Source organism: Acanthochromis polyacanthus, chromosome 14, assembly GCF_021347895.1.
Source record: "Acanthochromis polyacanthus isolate Apoly-LR-REF ecotype Palm Island chromosome 14, KAUST_Apoly_ChrSc, whole genome shotgun sequence".
Taxonomy (NCBI): domain Eukaryota; kingdom Metazoa; phylum Chordata; class Actinopteri; family Pomacentridae; genus Acanthochromis; species Acanthochromis polyacanthus.
In genome coordinates this window covers 244,339-262,675 of record NC_067126.1, presented here as the reverse complement: position 1 = coordinate 262,675, position 18,337 = coordinate 244,339, and the positions used below count along the sequence as shown (strand labels likewise).

At 54.3% G+C, this 18,337-nt stretch overlaps 20 non-coding genes across 20 annotated transcripts; all 20 read left to right on the top strand.

The window, feature by feature from the left end:
- The first annotated feature begins 428 nt into the window (after positions 1-428).
- Positions 429-610, top strand: LOC127537346 (U2 spliceosomal RNA). The gene has a single exon (XR_007946937.1). It is a non-coding gene; the product is annotated as a U2 spliceosomal RNA (small nuclear RNA).
- A 212-nt stretch (positions 611-822) lies between these two features.
- LOC127537359 (U5 spliceosomal RNA) lies at positions 823-937 on the top strand. Its single transcript, XR_007946950.1, has one exon. It is a non-coding gene; the product is annotated as a U5 spliceosomal RNA (small nuclear RNA).
- Positions 938-1,118: 181 nt separating this feature from the next.
- LOC127537343 (U2 spliceosomal RNA) lies at positions 1,119-1,309 on the top strand. The gene has a single exon (XR_007946934.1). It is a non-coding gene; the product is annotated as a U2 spliceosomal RNA (small nuclear RNA).
- A 444-nt stretch (positions 1,310-1,753) lies between these two features.
- LOC127537307 (U5 spliceosomal RNA) lies at positions 1,754-1,870 on the top strand. Its single transcript, XR_007946900.1, has one exon. It is a non-coding gene; the product is annotated as a U5 spliceosomal RNA (small nuclear RNA).
- Positions 1,871-2,049: 179 nt separating this feature from the next.
- Positions 2,050-2,240, top strand: LOC127537340 (U2 spliceosomal RNA). Its single transcript, XR_007946932.1, has one exon. It is a non-coding gene; the product is annotated as a U2 spliceosomal RNA (small nuclear RNA).
- A 445-nt stretch (positions 2,241-2,685) lies between these two features.
- LOC127537301 (U5 spliceosomal RNA) lies at positions 2,686-2,800 on the top strand. Its single transcript, XR_007946893.1, has one exon. It is a non-coding gene; the product is annotated as a U5 spliceosomal RNA (small nuclear RNA).
- A 180-nt stretch (positions 2,801-2,980) lies between these two features.
- LOC127537337 (U2 spliceosomal RNA) lies at positions 2,981-3,170 on the top strand. The gene has a single exon (XR_007946929.1). It is a non-coding gene; the product is annotated as a U2 spliceosomal RNA (small nuclear RNA).
- Positions 3,171-3,613: 443 nt separating this feature from the next.
- On the top strand, positions 3,614-3,730 carry LOC127537305 (U5 spliceosomal RNA). The gene has a single exon (XR_007946898.1). It is a non-coding gene; the product is annotated as a U5 spliceosomal RNA (small nuclear RNA).
- Positions 3,731-3,907: 177 nt separating this feature from the next.
- Positions 3,908-4,098, top strand: LOC127537327 (U2 spliceosomal RNA). The gene has a single exon (XR_007946919.1). It is a non-coding gene; the product is annotated as a U2 spliceosomal RNA (small nuclear RNA).
- A 212-nt stretch (positions 4,099-4,310) lies between these two features.
- Positions 4,311-4,425, top strand: LOC127537358 (U5 spliceosomal RNA). The gene has a single exon (XR_007946949.1). It is a non-coding gene; the product is annotated as a U5 spliceosomal RNA (small nuclear RNA).
- A 181-nt stretch (positions 4,426-4,606) lies between these two features.
- Positions 4,607-4,798, top strand: LOC127537323 (U2 spliceosomal RNA). The gene has a single exon (XR_007946915.1). It is a non-coding gene; the product is annotated as a U2 spliceosomal RNA (small nuclear RNA).
- Positions 4,799-5,245: 447 nt separating this feature from the next.
- On the top strand, positions 5,246-5,360 carry LOC127537357 (U5 spliceosomal RNA). Its single transcript, XR_007946948.1, has one exon. It is a non-coding gene; the product is annotated as a U5 spliceosomal RNA (small nuclear RNA).
- A 5,290-nt stretch (positions 5,361-10,650) lies between these two features.
- On the top strand, positions 10,651-10,833 carry LOC127537347 (U2 spliceosomal RNA). The gene has a single exon (XR_007946939.1). It is a non-coding gene; the product is annotated as a U2 spliceosomal RNA (small nuclear RNA).
- Positions 10,834-11,045: 212 nt separating this feature from the next.
- Positions 11,046-11,160, top strand: LOC127537356 (U5 spliceosomal RNA). The gene has a single exon (XR_007946947.1). It is a non-coding gene; the product is annotated as a U5 spliceosomal RNA (small nuclear RNA).
- Positions 11,161-11,341: 181 nt separating this feature from the next.
- On the top strand, positions 11,342-11,533 carry LOC127537322 (U2 spliceosomal RNA). The gene has a single exon (XR_007946914.1). It is a non-coding gene; the product is annotated as a U2 spliceosomal RNA (small nuclear RNA).
- A 446-nt stretch (positions 11,534-11,979) lies between these two features.
- LOC127537355 (U5 spliceosomal RNA) lies at positions 11,980-12,094 on the top strand. The gene has a single exon (XR_007946946.1). It is a non-coding gene; the product is annotated as a U5 spliceosomal RNA (small nuclear RNA).
- Positions 12,095-12,275: 181 nt separating this feature from the next.
- On the top strand, positions 12,276-12,466 carry LOC127537326 (U2 spliceosomal RNA). Its single transcript, XR_007946918.1, has one exon. It is a non-coding gene; the product is annotated as a U2 spliceosomal RNA (small nuclear RNA).
- A 445-nt stretch (positions 12,467-12,911) lies between these two features.
- On the top strand, positions 12,912-13,026 carry LOC127537310 (U5 spliceosomal RNA). The gene has a single exon (XR_007946902.1). It is a non-coding gene; the product is annotated as a U5 spliceosomal RNA (small nuclear RNA).
- Positions 13,027-13,207: 181 nt separating this feature from the next.
- Positions 13,208-13,397, top strand: LOC127537345 (U2 spliceosomal RNA). Its single transcript, XR_007946936.1, has one exon. It is a non-coding gene; the product is annotated as a U2 spliceosomal RNA (small nuclear RNA).
- A 212-nt stretch (positions 13,398-13,609) lies between these two features.
- Positions 13,610-13,724, top strand: LOC127537351 (U5 spliceosomal RNA). Its single transcript, XR_007946943.1, has one exon. It is a non-coding gene; the product is annotated as a U5 spliceosomal RNA (small nuclear RNA).
- The last annotated feature ends 4,613 nt before the right edge of the window (positions 13,725-18,337 follow it).

Here is an 18,337-nt window from a genome sequence, read left to right as displayed (position 1 = left end):
GGTGGGCAAGGCAGGAGCTTGTCCAGAAACACAGGACTGTCAGTAGGCAAGGGGTGATGGGGAGGTTGGTGGCGGAGCTTCGGGGGAGGGTTGACAGCGACATATTGAGGTGGGGGCAGCATGCAGCTCTGGAGAGGTGGAAAGGGGGTTTGGGGTTGGTGGGATGGGGGCTTGGTGTGTGTCACGGGGGGAGGTTTTGATTATTGCAAACGACTGTAATTGCTTTGGTTTTATTTTTGTGCCAATGGGATGGTTTGTTGGACGATTGTTCTTAGCAACAGTGTTTTTTTCCGGCTGGGGCAGTTTTTTTGTTGTAGGTGGTTTGTCTTCTGTGCAACGAGTGTCATGGTTTGTTCTTTGATGTGTTTGTGTATGTATTGTGTGCTTCTGTGATTAAGGCATTGTGTTTGTGTGAGTTCTGTTGATTGATTTCTTTAATAAAAAATAAAAAAAAAAATCTGTTCTTATCAGTTTAATATCTGATATGTCCTCCATGTGAGGACTACATATTAAACGCATTTTTAGCACTGGGAGCTGAACGAGGGGCTTGCTCCTTTCACTCCACGCATCGACCCGGCATTGCAGTGCCGCCGGGAACGGTGCACCCTTCTCTGGCCTTGTGGAATGAAAAGACACAGACATAAAAGGACAACCACTGCAGCACACACTGTGAGGTCAGAGAATGAACCCAAAGCGGTCAAACAAAGCCAGCAGCGTGAGGTGCTTGTGTGGCGTTTTCATGCTTATCCAAATCAGTTTGAAGAGAGAATGGTTTTAATCTGGCTGCGGACGGCAAAGGCCTTCATTCACACTTTCCGGGACTTACTCTGGTTTCTCTTCATAACGTACAAGTCTTTCGCCTTTTACTAAAGACTTCCGTGGAGAGTGACTCCAACGAGTTTATCCTATTTTTGGCAGGCTTTGCCGTCTGGCAGAGCCATATCTGTTTGTTGAAAGCAAAGGAGCTGTGCTTGACAGATTTTTGGGCGGTGCTGAGTGGAGCTTGTGTGTGAGGTCACCAGGCAGAAGCCACTAGCGCAGCCCGGTGAAAACAGTGCACCAGCACAAGTGAGAACTGCGCCAGGGGGCTGGGCCCGTTCAGCAAACGGTCATGGGTCATCGCTTCTCGGCCTTTTGGCTAAGATCAAGTGTAGTATCTGTTCTTATCAGTTTAATATCTGATATGTCCTCCATGTGAGGACTACATATTAAACGCATTTTTAGCACTGGGAGCTGAACGAGGGGCTTGCTCCTTTCACTCCACGCATCGACCCGGCATTGCAGTGCCGCCTTGAACGGTACACCCTTCTCTGGCCTTGTGGAATGACAAGACACAGACATAAAAGGACAACCACTGCAGCACACACTGTGAGGTCAGAGAATGAACCCAAAGCGGTCAAACAAAGCCAGCAGCGTGAGGTGCTTGTGTGGCGTTTTCATGCTTATCCAAATCAGTTTGAAGAGAGAATGGTTTTAATCTGGTTGCGGACGGCAAAGGCCTTTATTCACTTTCCGAGGCCCGAGTCCCAACAACCAGGGGAACGGTCAGAACACGGCCGGCCGCAGTAGGATTGGTCATCCGTCCGACTGGCCGCAATACGACTGGACGGAGCCTTTGGCAACACGGGGAGGTGAGGTGCACTGGGCGTGGCCCGGCATCTGCTACCCGTGACCAATGCAAGCGAGTCTCACCATGAGTGTGGTGCCTGTGACAACCAGGCTTTTGGGCTGCTTCTTCTGCAGAAAGGCAGACTTACTCTGGTTTCTCTTCATAACGTACAAGTCTTTCGCCTTTTACTAAAGACTTCCGTGGAGAGTGACTCCAACGAGTGTATTCTATTCTTGGCAGGCTTTGCCGTCTGGCAGAACCATATCTGTTTGTTGAAAGCAAAGGAGCTGTGCTTGACAGGTTTTTGGGCGGTGCTGAGTGGAGCTTGTGTGTGAGGTCACCAGGCAGAAGCCACTAGCGCAGCCCGGTGAAAACAGTGCACCAGCACAAGTGAGAACTGCGCCAGGGGGCTGGGCCCGTTCAGCAAACGGTCATGGGTCATCGCTTCTCGGCCTTTTGGCTAAGATCAAGTGTAGTATCTGTTCTCATCAGTTTAATATCTGATATGTCCTCCATGTGAGGACTACATATTAAACGCATTTTTAGCACTGGGAGCTGAACGAGGGGCTTGCTCCTTTCACTCCACGCATCGACCCGGCATTGCAGTGCCGCCGGAAACGGTGCACCCTTCTCTGGCCTTGTGGAATGAAAGGACACAGACATAAAAGGACAACCACTGCAGCACACACTGTGAGGTCAGAGAATGAACCCAAAGCGGTCAAACAAAGCCAGCAGCGTGAGGTGCTTGTGTGGCGTTTTCATGCTTATCCAAATCAGTTTGAAGAGAGAATGGTTTTAATCTGGCTGCGGACGGCAAAGGCCTTCATTCACACTTTCCGAGGCCCGAGTCCCAACAACCAGGGGAACGGTCAGAACACGGCCGGCCGCAGTAGGATTGGTCATCCGTCCGACTGGCCGCAATACGACTGGACGGAGCCTTTGGCAACACGGGGAGGTGAGGTGCACTGGGCGTGGCCCGGCATCTGCTACCCGTGACAAATGCAAGCGAGTCTCACCATGAGTGTGGTGCCTGTGACAACCAGGCTTTTGGGCTGCTTCTTCTGTAGAAGGCAGACTTACTCTGGTTTCTCTTCATAACGTACAAGTCTTTCGCCTTTTACTAAAGACTTCCGTGGAGAGTGACTCCAACGAGTGTATTCTATTTTTGGCAGGCTTTGCCGTCTGGCAGAGCCATATCTGTTTGTTGAAAGCAAAGGAGCTGTGCTTGACAGATTTTTGGGCGGTGCTGAGTGGAGCTTGTGTGTGAGGTCACCAGGCAGAAGCCACTAGCGCAGCCCGGTGAAAACAGTGCACCAGCACAAGTGAGAACTGCGCCAGGGGCTGGGCCCGTTCAGCAAACGGTCATGGGTCATCGCTTCTCGGCCTTTTGGCTAAGATCAAGTGTAGTATCTGTTCTTATCAGTTTAATATCTGATATGTCCTCCATGTGAGGACTACATATTAAACGCATTTTAGCACTGGGAGCTGAACGAGGGGCTTGCTCCTTTCACTCCACGCATCGACCCGGCATTGCAGTGCCGCCGGGAACGGTGCACCCTTCTCTGGCCTTGTGGAATGAAAAGACACAGACATAAAGAACAACCACTGCAGCACACACTGTGAGATCAGAGAATGAACCCACAGCGGTCAAACAAAGCCAGCAGCGTGAGGTGCTTGTGTGGCGTTTTCATGCTTATCCAAATCAGTTTGAAGAGAGAATGGTTTTAATCTGGCTGCGGACGGCAAAGGCCTTTATTCACTTTCCGAGGCTCGAGTCCCAACAACCAGGGGAACGGTCAGAACACGGCCGGCCGCAGTAGGATTGGTCATCCGTCCGACTGGCCGCAATACGACTGGACGGAGCCTTTGGCAACACGGGGAGGTGAGGTGCACTGGGCGTGGCCCGGCATCTGCTACCCGTGACCAATGCAAGCGAGTCTCACCATCAGTGTGGTGCCTGTGACAACCAGGCTTTTGGGCTGCTTCTTCTGCAGAAAGGCAGACTTACTCTGGTTTCTCTTCATAACGTACAAGTCTTTCGCCTTTTACTAAAGACTTCCGTGGAGAGTGACTCCAGTGAGTGTATTCTATCTTTAGCAGGCTTTGCCGTCTGGCAGAGCCATATCTGTTTGTTGAACGCAAAGAAGCTGTGCTTGACAGATTTTGGGCGGTGCTGAGTGGAGCTTGTGTGTGAGGTCACCAGGCAGAAGCCACTAGCGCAGCCCGGTGAAAACAGTGCACCAGCACAAGTGAGAACTGCGCCAGGGGCTGGGCCCGTTCAGCAAACGGTCATGGGTCATCGCTTCTCGGCCTTTTGGCTAAGATCAAGTGTAGTATCTGTTCTTATCAGTTTAATATCTGATATGTCCTCCATGTGAGGACTACATATTAAACGCATTTTTAGCACTGGGAGCTGAACGAGGGGCTTGCTCCTTTCACTCCACGCATCGACCCGGCATTGCAGTGCCGCCGGAAACGGTGCACCCTTCTCTGGCCTTGTGGAATGAAAAGACACAGACATAAAAGGACAACCACTGCAGCACACACTGTGAGGTCAGAGAATGAACCCAAAGCGGTCAAACAAAGCCAGCAGCGTGAGGTGCTTGTGTGGCGTTTTCATGCTTATCCAAATCAGTTTGAAGAGAGAATGGTTTTAATCTGGCTGCGGACGGCAAAGGCCTTCATTCACACTTTCCGGGACTTACTCTGGTTTCTCTTCATAACGTACAAGTCTTTCGCCTTTTACTAAAGACTTCCGTGGAGAGTGACTCCAACGAGTTTATCCTATTTTTGGCAGGCTTTGCCGTCTGGCAGAGCCATATCTGTTTGTTGAAAGCAAAGGAGCTGTGCTTGACAGATTTTTGGGCGGTGCTGAGTGGAGCTTGTGTGTGAGGTCACCAGGCAGAAGCCACTAGCGCAGCCCGGTGAAAACAGTGCACCAGCACAAGTGAGAACTGCGCCAGGGGGCTGGGCCCGTTCAGCAAACGGTCATGGGTCATCGCTTCTCGGCCTTTTGGCTAAGATCAAGTGTAGTATCTGTTCTTATCAGTTTAATATCTGATATGTCCTCCATGTGAGGACTACATATTAAACGCATTTTTTGGCACTGGGAGCTGAACGAGGGGCTTGCTCCTTTCACTCCACGCATCGACCCGGCATTGCAGTGCCGCCGGGAACGGTGCACCCTTCTCTGGCCTTGTGGAATGAAAAGACACAGACATAAAAGGACAACCACTGCAGCACACACTGTGAGGTCAGAGAATGAACCCAAAGCGGTCAAACAAAGCCAGCAGCGTGAGGTGCTTGTGTGGCGTTTTCATGCTTATCCAAATCAGTTTGAAGAGAGAATGGTTTTAATCTGGCTGCGGACGGCAAAGGCCTTCATTCACACTTTCCGAGGCCCGAGTCCCAACAACCAGGGGAACGGTCAGAACACGGCCGGCCGCAGTTAGGATTGGTCATCCGTCCGACTGGCCGCAATACGACTGGACGGAGCCTTTGGCAACACGGGGAGGTGAGGTGCACTGGGCGTGGCCCGGCATCTGCTACCCGTGACCAATGCAAGCGAGTCTCACCATGAGTGTGGTGCCTGTGACAACCAGGCTTTTGGGCTGCTTCTTCTGCAGAAAGGCAGACTTACTCTGGTTTCTCTTCATAACGTACAAGTCTTTCGCCTTTTACTAAAGACTTCCGTGGAGAGTGACTCCAACGAGTTTATCCTATTTTTGGCAGGCTTTGCCGTCTGGCAGAGCCATATCTGTTTGTTGAAAGCAAAGGAGCTGTGCTTGACAGATTTTTGGGCGGTGCTGAGTGGAGCTTGTGTGTGAGGTCACCAGGCAGAAGCCACTAGCGCAGCCCGGTGAAAACAGTGCACCAGCACAAGTGAGAACTGCGCCAGGGGGCTGGGCCCGTTCAGCAAACGGTCATGGGTCATCGCTTCTCGGCCTTTTGGCTAAGATCAAGTGTTTTGTCGGAGTCTTACACCAGCTGCTGAGGCGTTTTCTACACACCGTGAGGATGGCCGCAGGGGCCACACCGGAGCAGCAGATCCCTAGGGTCGGGCTGAGGTATACCCTTCGTTTCCAAGTGGCGTCGTCTGGTGAGGATGCTTCGTCCCGAGCATGGTTCTGCAGGAATGTCATCATGGATCATCTCCATCTGAAGGTGGACGAGGTGTTTTGCCTTCAGTGGAATCAGCAGGACAAGGCATTTGATGTCACACTGAGAGGAGAGGAGGTTACCACCGAGCAGCGGAGCGATGCAGGAGCACGTCGTCGGCACGGCCTCTCACCTTGTACAAAGTCTGGAACTTGGACCGGCCGAATTTAGGGTGATCACTGTACATATGTACAACCCCTTTGTCACTGACCTTCAGGTTTCATCGTTTCTGAGTCAGTACGGAGAGGTGGTGACGGCGGCACGGTATATTAAGGACCCTTTGGGATTTTGGACGGGAAGGCGGCAGTTTCAAGTGCTGTTGAAGGCTGACCTGGACGGGCCCAACGGACTCAAGCACCCGCCTGCTTTTTTTAGCCTGGGCGGGGACAGGGTTATTTGTATTATGCACGGCAACCTGCTTTCTGCCGCCGCTGTCGGCAGTCGGGCCATGCGGAAACATCATGCGCCGGGGACCGTTGCCGTTTCTGTGGGCAAGGAGGGCACGAGGCGAAGGACTGCAGTGCACCGAAGGCGTGTCATGGTTGCGGAGGCTTGGGCATCTGTACCGGGACTGCCCGACCCGTGCGAGGACCTTCGCTGAGGTTGCCAGAGGTGGGGGACCGGAGGGCGCCTCGAAGCTTGCCGGCGTTTCCAGGGAGGGAGGGAGTGCTGCAGGCTATGGGGATAATGTGGCTGTCCCTGTGGGAGATCACGGGGAAGCCCACCGACCTCGGAGGGCCTCCGGGTGGTTTCCCCGGTGGCTACCCCTGCCCCAGTCCGCCCTGAGGTGAAACAAGGAGTGCGCAGAGGGTCACAGGCCTTTGATGCGGGGTCTCCTGCTGAACAGGGCCTGCAGAGCAAGAAATCACGGGGTGAGGAGACGGGTGAGACTGGTGGGTTGTCTGTGGAGGGTTGTGAGGGCGGAGGTCCCGATCGTGCATTGACCGATGCAGCAGGGGCTGAGGCGGGTCGATCGCAAGTGGGGGACAGTGTGGAGGGGGAGGGGAAGGGTCGGCCGAGGGACAGTCTGGGCCTGGCGTGGGGGACCCGCTCACGCCGGGTTTTGAATTGGAACTGGAACTTACCCCGGACCTGCCGATGGTTCCTTCACCTTTAGGCAACGATGCATATGAGGGGCCCAACAGGCCGTCATCTTCACCGAATACTGTGCCCTTTTCCTGGGCCGAGCAGATGGACAGCTTAGACCTGTATGATGAGTAGGAGGGGCACTTTTTTGCGTGGATTTTTTCTTTTCATGTTCAATACGGTTTCTTTTAATGTACTGTCGCTGAATGTGAGGGGCATGAGGGACCCTGTTAAACGGAGGGTCGTTTTTGATTATGTGGGCTCCCTACGTGCTGATTTTTGTTTTTGCAGGAAGTCCACTTACGGGATGTCCGGGATAAGGGTGTTTTACGCAAGAGTGGGGTAGGGGGCCTGCGGTCTGGAGTGTTGGGGGGGTTCACTCTACTGGGGTTGGGATTCTGTTGGAACTAGGGACATGACAGTGGACAATGTTGTGGTCATTTCTCAGGGGAGGGTTTTGGGGGCCGATGTGTCGTGGGGGTCAGTGAAGCTCAGGGTCATTGTGGTGTACGGGCCACAGACTCCTGTTGAGAGGCAGGAGGTTTTTGGACTGATTGGACCGCACCTCGCGACAAACAGACAGGTCATTGTTGGGGGTGATTTTAATGTTGAGTTGGGGAGTGGGGGATCGAGCATGGCTGGGGGCGGCACATATCACGATTGTTTGAGGGATATGGTTTGGTGGATGGGGGCAAGGCAGTTCAGCCAACGGTGGTCGGGCCCACATGGTATAATTCATGTGGGTAGCTAAGCGTCTGGACTATGTGTTTTTTCGAGGTCTCTCAGTTTGTTGGCAGGCAAGGTGATCCCCGTCTGTTTCACTGATCACCATGGGCTCCTGTTCCGGGTAGGCTCGTCTCTGCCTCCTTTTGGGCCAGGTTACTGGCGCCTTAACGTCAGTGTATTGGAGGAGGCTACTTTTAGAGGCCAATTCTTGCAGTTTTTTAGGGGTCTTTTGGGTCTCAGACCTATGTGCTCTGGGGTTTCTGACTGGTGGGAATCAGCAAAGGAGCGCATTAGGCACTTTTGTTTGACGTACTGTAAGGCCAGGAAGGGGAGGGCGAGGAAGCGAGTGTCTCTTTTGCAGCGACGCCTCGAGGTGGAATATGCCAGGGGTAACAGCGGGGGTGGGGTGGACCTGCGGGTCTGTGACACCCTGAAGTCTCGGCTCAGGGTTTTTTATGAGCGAGATGCTCGCGCATACCTGGTGCAGGTCGCGGAGACGGCTGCATGAACAGTCAGAGGCGTGCTCTGCGGCTTTTTTCAGCTCGATTCGTGCAGATAGAGAGAGACAGGTTCTGACCGCAGTCAGGGATGCCCAGGGACGGCTCACTGCTGACGTGTGTGACATGGTGGGTGTTTCTACCGACTACTATCGGGATTTTTTTGGGGGGAGGGCGGTTGACGAGGACGGGGCTGAGGGGTTTCTGGGCCTGCTTACTCGGCGGGTGCCACCCGACATAGCACGTGCTATGGAGGCCCCGCTCTCGCTCACTGAACTCGGGGCTGTGCTCCGTCGGATGAGGAGAAAGGTCGTCCCCGGTATTGATGGGCTTCCGGTGGAATTTTACATGGTTTTCTGGGAGGTGCTAGGGCCGACAGTGTTGGAGGTTTTTAATGAGGTGCTGCATAGTGGTGTGATGGGGGAATCTTTGGCCACTGGGGTTGTCTCCCTCTTATACAAGAAGGGGGACCGGGCGGATCTGGGGAACTGGCGTCCACTGACTATGCTGTGTGTGGACTACAAGCTTTTGGCGAAAGTCCTTGCGGACAGACTTGGCACGGCGCTACCGCACGTGATCCATGTGGACCAGACGTGTGGGGTGAAGGGGCGCTCGGTGAGGTGGAACCTTCAGCTGGTCCGAGACGCAATTGCTTGGTCTGAGGACCGTCACTTGCCACTAATGGCTGTGGCCCTCGATCAGCAAAAGGCGTTTGACAGGGTTCACCGGGGCTTTTTGTTCAGGGGGTTGGAAAGGATGGGTTTCGGCCGCGTTTTTGTGGGGTGGTTGCGGACTTTGTACGCAAATGTGAGGAGCATGGTGACGGTGAATGGTCACCTGGGGAGGGTTTTTGGGGTGCACTCTGGGGTGCGGCAGGGGTGCCCGCTCTCTCCTTTGCTGTACGTTTTGTATATTGAACCTCTTGGAGAGGCCATCCGCGTGGATCAGGGGATCAGAGGGTTTTGGTGCCAGGCAGTGGGGGCACACGGGTGAAGCTGTCCCAGTACGCGGACGACATGACGTTGCTGCTGGACAGTGATGGATGTCTGGTCAGGGCTTTGCGGGTCATACAGGATTTTGGGCGGGCTGCAGGGGCGAGCCTGAACCTTGCAAAGTCCTCGGTTAAGTTTTTTGGACGGTGGAAGGGGCGGACGGACGTACCGGGGGGCTTGGCGCACTGCCGTGGCCCGCTGAAGGTCTTGGGAGTTCATTTCGAGACAGCCAACAGTGCTGCCTCGAACTGGACTGACCGCCTTGCCAAGGTTCAGAGGAAGCTGTCATTGTGGAGGGGCAGATTCCTGACTTTTTTCGGGAAAGTGCTGGTGCTGAAGGTAGATGTGCTACCGTCCCTTTTGTACCTGGCGTATGTCTACCCCCTTCCAGTGTGCATGAGGAGGTCGCTGATGCGTATGGTCTTTGGTTTCATGTGGGGAGGGCGATACGAATACGTATCAAGGGCCCGCATGATGGTTGGGATAGACGGAGGGGGGAGGGATGTCCCACATTTGCCACTGAAGCTGGACTGTATGTTCGTGTCCTTCTTGTGCGCTCAGCTGTCTGGCCCAGTATTGCACCCTTCGGGCTACTTTCTGCGGCTGTTTTTTGCCTACCAGGCAAGACAGCTCATGGTGTGGGACAACCTGGCACCACGGGTGGAGCAGCAGCCTTGGCATTACCGCCATGCTGCACGGTGGCTGAGGGCCCATCCGGAGGCGTCCGTAGGGCAGTGAGGGTCGATCATAGGGCCCTGTACAACGAGGTCAGGGAAAGGGTGTCTGCACCACCGGTGATCGGGGTGCCGTCCAGCACTTGGAGAGAGATACAGCCGCGTGGCCTTGATAATGGGCTCAGGGACCTGAATTGGTTGTGCCTCCACAGGTGCTTGCCAGTGCGCAAGGTGATGCACAGGCACGGGCTGGCGGGATCTCCTGCCTGTCCAAGGGAGGGCTGTGGGGAGGAGGAGTCGGTTGCACATGTTATGTGGGACTGTCCCTTTGCGCAGGCGCTCTGGTCTTGGGTGGAGTTGAGGTTTGGGCGGGCAATGTCTTGGCCTGCCTTGTCATGGGAGCGCGTCGACAGAGGAGTGGGCACAGGAAGGGGGTGTTCCTTGTCTTGCTGATTGTCAGCCTGGTCAAAAAGTACTTGTGGTGGGCAAGGCAGGAGCTTGTCCAGAAACACAGGACTGTCAGTAGGCAAGGGGTGATGGGGAGGTTGGTGGCGGAGCTTCGGGGGAGGGTTGACAGCGACATATTGAGGTGGGGGCAGCATGCAGCTCTGGAGAGGTGGAAAGGGGGTTTGGGGTTGGTGGGATGGGGGCTTGGTGTGTGTCACGGGGGGAGGTTTTGGTTATTGCAAACGACTGTAATTGCTTTGGTTTTATTTTTGTGCCAATGGGATGGTTTGTTGGACGATTGTTCTTAGCAACAGTGTTTTTTTCCGGCTGGGGCAGTTTTTTTGTTGTAGGTGGTTTGTCTTCTGTGCAACGAGTGTCATGGTTTGTTCTTTGATGTGTTTGTGTATGTATTGTGTGCTTCTGTGATTCAGGCATTGTGTTTGTGTGAGTTCTGTTGATTGATTTCTTTAATAAAAAAAAAAAAAAAAAAATCTGTTCTTATCAGTTTAATATCTGATATGTCCTCCATGTGAGGACTACATATTAAACGCATTTTTAGCACTGGGAGCTGAACGAGGGGCTTGCTCCTTTCACTCCACGCATCGACCCGGCATTGCAGTGCCGCCGGAAACGGTGCACCCTTCTCTGGCCTTGTGGAATGAAAAGACACAGACATAAAAGGACAACCACTGCAGCACACACTGTGAGGTCAGAGAATGAACCCAAAGCGGTCAAACAAAGCCAGCAGCGTGAGGTGCTTGTGTGGCGTTTTCATGCTTATCCAAATCAGTTTGAAGAGAGAATGGTTTTAATCTGGCTGCGGACGGCAAAGGCCTTCATTCACACTTTCCGGGACTTACTCTGGTTTCTCTTCATAACGTACAAGTCTTTCGCCTTTTACTAAAGACTTCCGTGGAGAGTGACTCCAACGAGTTTATCCTATTTTTGGCAGGCTTTGCCGTCTGGCAGAGCCATATCTGTTTGTTGAAAGCAAAGGAGCTGTGCTTGACAGATTTTTGGGCGGTGCTGAGTGGAGCTTGTGTGTGAGGTCACCAGGCAGAAGCCACTAGCGCAGCCCGGTGAAAACAGTGCACCAGCACAAGTGAGAACTGCGCCAGGGGGCTGGGCCCGTTCAGCAAACGGTCATGGGTCATCGCTTCTCGGCCTTTTGGCTAAGATCAAGTGTAGTATCTGTTCTTATCAGTTTAATATCTGATATGTCCTCCATGTGAGGACTACATATTAAACGCATTTTTTGGCACTGGGAGCTGAACGAGGGGCTTGCTCCTTTCACTCCACGCATCGACCCGGCATTGCAGTGCCGCCGGGAACGGTGCACCCTTCTCTGGCCTTGTGGAATGAAAAGACACAGACATAAAAGGACAACCACTGCAGCACACACTGTGAGGTCAGAGAATGAACCCAAAGCGGTCAAACAAAGCCAGCAGCGTGAGGTGCTTGTGTGGCGTTTTCATGCTTATCCAAATCAGTTTGAAGAGAGAATGGTTTTAATCTGGCTGCGGACGGCAAAGGCCTTCATTCACACTTTCCGAGGCCCGAGTCCCAACAACCAGGGGAACGGTCAGAACACGGCCGGCCGCAGTAGGATTGGTCATCCGTCCGACTGGCCGCAATACGACTGGACGGAGCCTTTGGCAACACGGGGAGGTGAGGTGCACTGGGCGTGGCCCGGCATCTGCTACCCGTGACCAATGCAAGCGAGTCTCACCATGAGTGTGGTGCCTGTGACAACCAGGCTTTTGGGCTGCTTCTTCTGCAGAAAGGCAGACTTACTCTGGTTTCTCTTCATAACGTACAAGTCTTTCGCCTTTTACTAAAGACTTCCGTGGAGAGTGACTCCAACGAGTTTATCCTATTTTTGGCAGGCTTTGCCGTCTGGCAGAGCCATATCTGTTTGTTGAAAGCAAAGGAGCTGTGCTTGACAGATTTTTGGGCGGTGCTGAGTGGAGCTTGTGTGTGAGGTCACCAGGCAGAAGCCACTAGCGCAGCCCGGTGAAAACAGTGCACCAGCACAAGTGAGAACTGCGCCAGGGGGCTGGGCCCGTTCAGCAAACGGTCATGGGTCATCGCTTCTCGGCCTTTTGGCTAAGATCAAGTGTAGTATCTGTTCTTATCAGTTTAATATCTGATATGTCCTCCATGTGAGGACTACATATTAAACGCATTTTTAGCACTGGGAGCTGAACGAGGGGCTTGCTCCTTTCACTCCACGCATCGACCCGGCATTGCAGTGCCGCCGGAAACGGTGCACCCTTCTCTGGCCTTGTGGAATGAAAAGACACAAACATAAAAGGACAACCACTGCAGCACACACTGTGAGGTCAGAGAATGAACCCAAAGCGGTCAAACAAAGCCAGCAGCGTGAGGTGCTTGTGTGGCGTTTTCATGCTTATCCAAATCAGTTTGAAGAGAGAATGGTTTTTAATCTGGCTGCGGACGGCAAAGGCCTTTATTCACTTTCCGAGGCCCGAGTCCCAACAACCAGGGGAACGGTCAGAACACGGCCGGCCGCAGTAGGATTGGTCATCCGTCCGACTGGCCGCAATACGACTGGACGGAGCCTTTGGCAACACGGGGAGGTGAGGTGCACTGGGCGTGGCCCGGCATCTGCTACCCGTGACCAATGCAAGCGAGTCTCACCATGAGTGTGGTGCCTGTGACAACCAGGCTTTTGGGCTGCTTCTTCTGCAGAAAGGCAGACTTACTCTGGTTTCTCTTCATAACGTACAAGTCCTTCGCCTTTTACTAAAGACTTCCGTGGAGAGTGACTCCAGTGAGTGTATTCTATTTTTGGCAGGCTTTGCCGTCTGGCAGAGCCATATCTGTTTGTTGAAAGCAAAGGAGCTGTGCTTGACAAATTTTTGGGCGGTGCTGAGTGGAGCTTGTGTGTGAGGTCACCAGGCAGAAGCCACTAGCGCAGCCCGGTGAAAACAGTGCACCAGCACAAGTGAGAACTGTGCCAGGGGGCTGGGCCCGTTCAGCAAACGGTCATGGGTCATCGCTTCTCGGCCTTTGGCTAAGATCAAGTGTAGTATCTGTTCTTATCAGTTTAAATATCTGATACGTCCTCCATGTGAGGACTACATATTAACGCATTTTTAGCACTGGGAGCTGAACGAGGGGCTTGCTCCTTTCACTCCACGCATCGACCCGGCATTGCAGTGCCGCCGGAAACGGTGCACCCTTCTCTGGCCTTGTGGAATGAAAAGACACAGACATAAAAGGACAACCACTGCAGCACACACTGTGAGGTCAGAGAATGAACCCAAAGCGGTCAAACAAAGCCAGCAGCGTGAGGTGCTTGTGTGGCGTTTTCATGCTTATCCAAATCAGTTTGAAGAGAGAATGGTTTTAATCTGGCTGCGGACGGCAAAGGCCTTCATTCACACTTTCCGGGACTTACTCTGGTTTCTCTTCATAACGTACAAGTCTTTCGCCTTTTACTAAAGACTTCCGTGGAGAGTGACTCTAACGAGTTTATCCTATTTTTGGCAGGCTTTGCCGTCTGGCAGAGCCATATCTGTTTGTTGAAAGCAAAGGAGCTGTGCTTGACAGATTTTTGGGCGGTGCTGAGTGGAGCTTGTGTGTGAGGTCACCAGGCAGAAGCCACTAGCGCAGCCGGTGAAAACAGTGCACCAGCACAAGTGAGAACTGCGCCAGGGGGCTGGGCCCGTTCAGCAAACGGTCATGGGTCATCGCTTCTCGGCCTTTTGGCTAAGATCAAGTGTTTTGTCGGAGTCTTACACCAGCTGCTGAGGCGTTTTCTACACACCGTGAGGATGGCCGCAGGGGCCACACCGGAGCAGCAGATCCCTAGGGTCGGGCTGAGGTATACCCTTCGTTTCCAAGTGGCGTTGTCTGGTGAGGATGCTTCGTCCCGAGCATGGTTCTGCAGGAATGTCATCATGGATCATCTCCATCTGAAGGTGGACGAGGTGTTTTGCCTTCAGTGGAATCAGCAGGACAAGGCATTTGATGTCAACTGAGAGGAGAGGAGGTTTACCACCGAGCAGCGGAGCGATGCAGGAGCACGTCGGCGGCACGGCCTCTCACCTTGTACAAAGTCTGGAACTTGGACCGGCCGAATTTTAGGGTGATCACTGTACATATGTACAACCCCTTTGTCACTGACCTTCAGGTTTCATCGTTTCTGAGTCAGTACGGAGAGGTGGTGACGGCGGCACGGTATATTAAGGACCCTTTGGGATTTTGGACGGGAAGGCGGCAGTTTCAAGTGCTGTTGAAGGCTGACCTGGACGGGCCCAACGGACTCAAGCACCCGCCTGCTTTTTTAGCCTGGGCGGGGACAGGGGTTATTTGTATTATGCACGGCAACCTGCTTTCTGCCGCCGCTGTCGGCAGTCGGGCCATGCGGAAACATCATGCGCCGGGGACCGTTGCCGTTTCTGTGGGCAAGGAGGGCACGAGGCGAAGGACTGCAGTGCACCGAAGGCGTGTCATGGTTGCGGAGGCTTGGGCATCTGTACCGGGACTGCCCGACCCGTGCGAGGACCTTCGCTGAGGTTGCCAGAGGTGGGGGACCGGAGGGCGCCTCGAAGCTTGCCGGCGTTCCAGGGAGGGAGGGAGTGCTGCAGGCTATGGGGATAATGTGGCTGTCCCTGTGGGAGATCACGGGGGAAGCCCACCGACCTCGGAGGGCCTCCGGGTGGTTCCCGGTGGCTACCCCTGCCCAGTCGCCCTGAGGTGAACAAGGAGTGCGCAGAGGGTCCACAGGCCTTTGATGCGGGGTCTCCTGCTGAACAGGGCCTGCAGAGCAAGAAATCACGGGGTGAGAGACGGGTGGACTGGTGGGTTGTCTGTGGAGGGTTGTGAGGGCGGAGGTCCCGATCGTGCATGACCGATGCAGCAGGGGCTGAGCGGGTCGATCGCAAGTGGGGGGACAGTGGTGGAGGGGGAGGGGGAAGGGTCGGCCGAGGGACAGTCCTGGGCCTGGCGTGGGGGACCCGCTCACGCCGGGTTTTGAATTGGAACTTGGAACTTAACCCGGACCTGCCGATGGTTCCTTCACCTTTAGGCAACGATGCATATGAGGGGCCCAACAGGCCGTCATCTTCACCGAATACTGTGCCTTTCCTGGGCGAGCAGATGGACAGCTTAGACCTGTATGATGAGTAGGAGGGGCACTTTTTTGCGTGATTTTTTCTTTTTCATGTTCAACTACGGTTTCTTTAATGTACTGTCGCTGAATGTGAGGGGCATGAGGGACCCTGTTAAACGGAGGGTCGTTTTTGATTATGTGGGCTCCCTACGTGCTGATTTTTGTTTTTTGCAGGAAGTCCACTTACGGATGTCCGGGATAAGGGTGTTTTTTACGCAAGAGTGGGGTAGGGGGCCTGCGGTCTGGATGGTTGGGGGGGTTCACTCTACTGGGGTTGGGATTCTGTTTGGAACTAGGGACATGACAGTGGACAATGTTGTGGTCATTTCCTCAGGGGAGGGTTTGGGGGCCGATGTGTCGTGGGGGTCAGTGAAGCTCAGGGTCATTGTGGTGTACGGGCCACAGACTCCTGTTGAGAGGCAGGAGGTTTTGGACTGATTGGACCGCACCTCGCGACAAACAGACAGGTCATTGTTGGGGGTGATTTTAATGTTGAGTTGGGGAGTGGGGGATCGAGCATGGCTGGGGGGCGGCACATATCACGATTGTTTGAGGGATATGGTTTGGTGGATGGGGGCAAGGCAGTTCAGCCAACGGTGGTCGGGCCACATGGTATAAATTCATGTGGGGTAGCTAAGCGTCTGGACTATGTGTTTTTTTTCGAGGTCTCTCAGTTTGTGGCAGGCAAGGTGATCCCCGTCTGTTCACTGATCACCATGGGCTCCTGTTCCGGGTAGGCTCGTCTCTGCCTCCTTTTGGGCCAGGTTACTGGCGCCTTAACGTCAGTGTATTAGGAGGAGGCTACTTTTAGAGGCCAATTCTTGCAGTTTTTAGGGGTCTTTTGGGTCTCAGACCTATGTGCTCTGGGTTTCTGACTGGTGGGAATCAGCAAAGGAGCGCATTAGGCACTTTTGTTTGACGTACTGTAAGGCCAGGAAGGGGAGGGCCGAGGAGCGAGTGTCTCTTTTGCAGCGACGCCTCGAGGTGGAATATGCCAGGGGTAACAGCGGGGGTGGGGTGGACCTGCGGGTCTGTGACACCCTGAAGTCTCGGCTCAGGGTTTTTATGAGCGAGATGCTCGCGATACCTGGTGCAGTCGCGGAGACGGCTGCATGAACAGTCAAGGCGTGCTCTGCGGCTTTTTCAAGCTCGATTCGTTGCAGATAGAGAGAGACAGGTTCTGACCTGCACGTCAGGGATGCCCAGGGATCGGCTCAGCTGCGGACGTGTGTGAACATGGTGGGTGTTCTACCGACTACTATCGGATTTTTTTGGGGGAGGGCGCGCCCTTGAAGAGGACGGGCGTGAGGGGTTTTCTGGGCCTGCTTACTCGGCGGAGTGCCACCCGACATAGCACGTGCTATGGAGGCCCAGCTCTCGCGTCACTGAACTCCGGGGCCTGTGCTCCGTCGGATTGAGGAGAAAAGGTGTGCCCGGTATTGATGGGCTTCCGGTGAATTTTAACAATGGTTTCTGGGAGGTGTGCTAGGGGCCGAACAGTGTTGGAGGTTTTTAATGAGTGTGCTGCCTAGTGGGTGTGATGGCGGAATTTTGCGCCACTGGGGTTGTCTCCCTCTTATACAAGAAGGGGGCCCGGGGCGGATCTGGGGAACTGGCGTCCACTGACTATGCTGTGTGTGGACTACAAAGCTTTTGGCGAAAGTCCTTGCGGACCAGACTTGCACGGCGCTACCTGCACGTGATCCATGTGGACCAGACGTGTGGGGTGAAGGGGCGCTCGGTGAGGTGGAACCTTCAGCTGGTCCGAGACGCAATTGCTTGGTCTGAAGGACCGTCACTTGCCCACTAATGGCTGTGGCCCTCGACAGCAAAAAGGCGTTTGACAGGGTTCACCGGGGCTTTTTGTTCAGGGGGTTGGAAAGCGATGGGTTTCGGCCGCGTTTTTGTGGGTGGTTGCGGACTTTGTACGCAAATGTGAGGAGCATGGTGACGGTGAATGGTCACCTGGGGAGGGTTTTTGGGGTGCACTCTGGGGTGCGGCAGGGGTGCCCGCTCTCTCCTTTGCTGTACGTTTTGTATATTGAACCTCTTGGAGAGGCCATCCGCGTGGATCAGGGGATCAGAGGGTTTTTGGTGCCAGGCAGTGGGGGCACACGGGTGAAGCTGTCCCAGTACGCGGACGACATGACGTTGCTGCTGGACAGTGATGGATGTCTGGTCAGGGCTTTGCGGGTCATACAGGATTTTGGGCGGGCTGCAGGGGCGAGCCTGAACCTTGCAAAGTCCTCGGTTAAGTTTTTTGGACGGTGGAAGGGGCGGACGGACGTACCGGGGGGCTTGGCGCACTGCCGTGGCCCGCTGAAGGTCTTGGGAGTTCATTTCGAGACAGCCAACAGTGCTGCCTCGAACTGGACTGACCGCCTTGCCAAGGTTCAGAGGAAGCTGTCATTGTGGAGGGGCAGATTCCTGACTTTTTTCGGGAAAGTGCTGGTGCTGAAGGTAGATGTGCTACCGTCCCTTTTGTACCTGGCGTATGTCTACCCCCTTCCAGTGTGCATGAGGAGGTCGCTGATGCGTATGGTCTTTGGTTTCATGTGGGGAGGGCGATACGAATACGTATCAAGGGCCCGCATGATGGTTGGGATAGACGGAGGGGGGAGGGATGTCCCACATTTGCCACTGAAGCTGGACTGTATGTTCGTGTCCTTCTTGTGCGCTCAGCTGTCTGGCCCAGTATTGCACCCTTCGGGCTACTTTCTGCGGCTGTTTTTTGCCTACCAGGCAAGACAGCTCATGGTGTGGGACAACCTGGCACCACGGGTGGAGCAGCAGCCTTGGCATTACCGCCATGCTGCACGGTGGCTGAGGCCCATCCGGAGGCGTCCGTAGGGGCAGTGAGGGTCGATCATAGGGCCCTGTACAACGAGGTCAGGGAAAGGGTGTCTGCACCACCGGTGATCGGGGTGCCGTCCAGCACTTGGAGAGAGATACAGCCGCGTGGCCTTGATAATGGGCTCAGGGACCTGAATTGGTTGTGCCTCCACAGG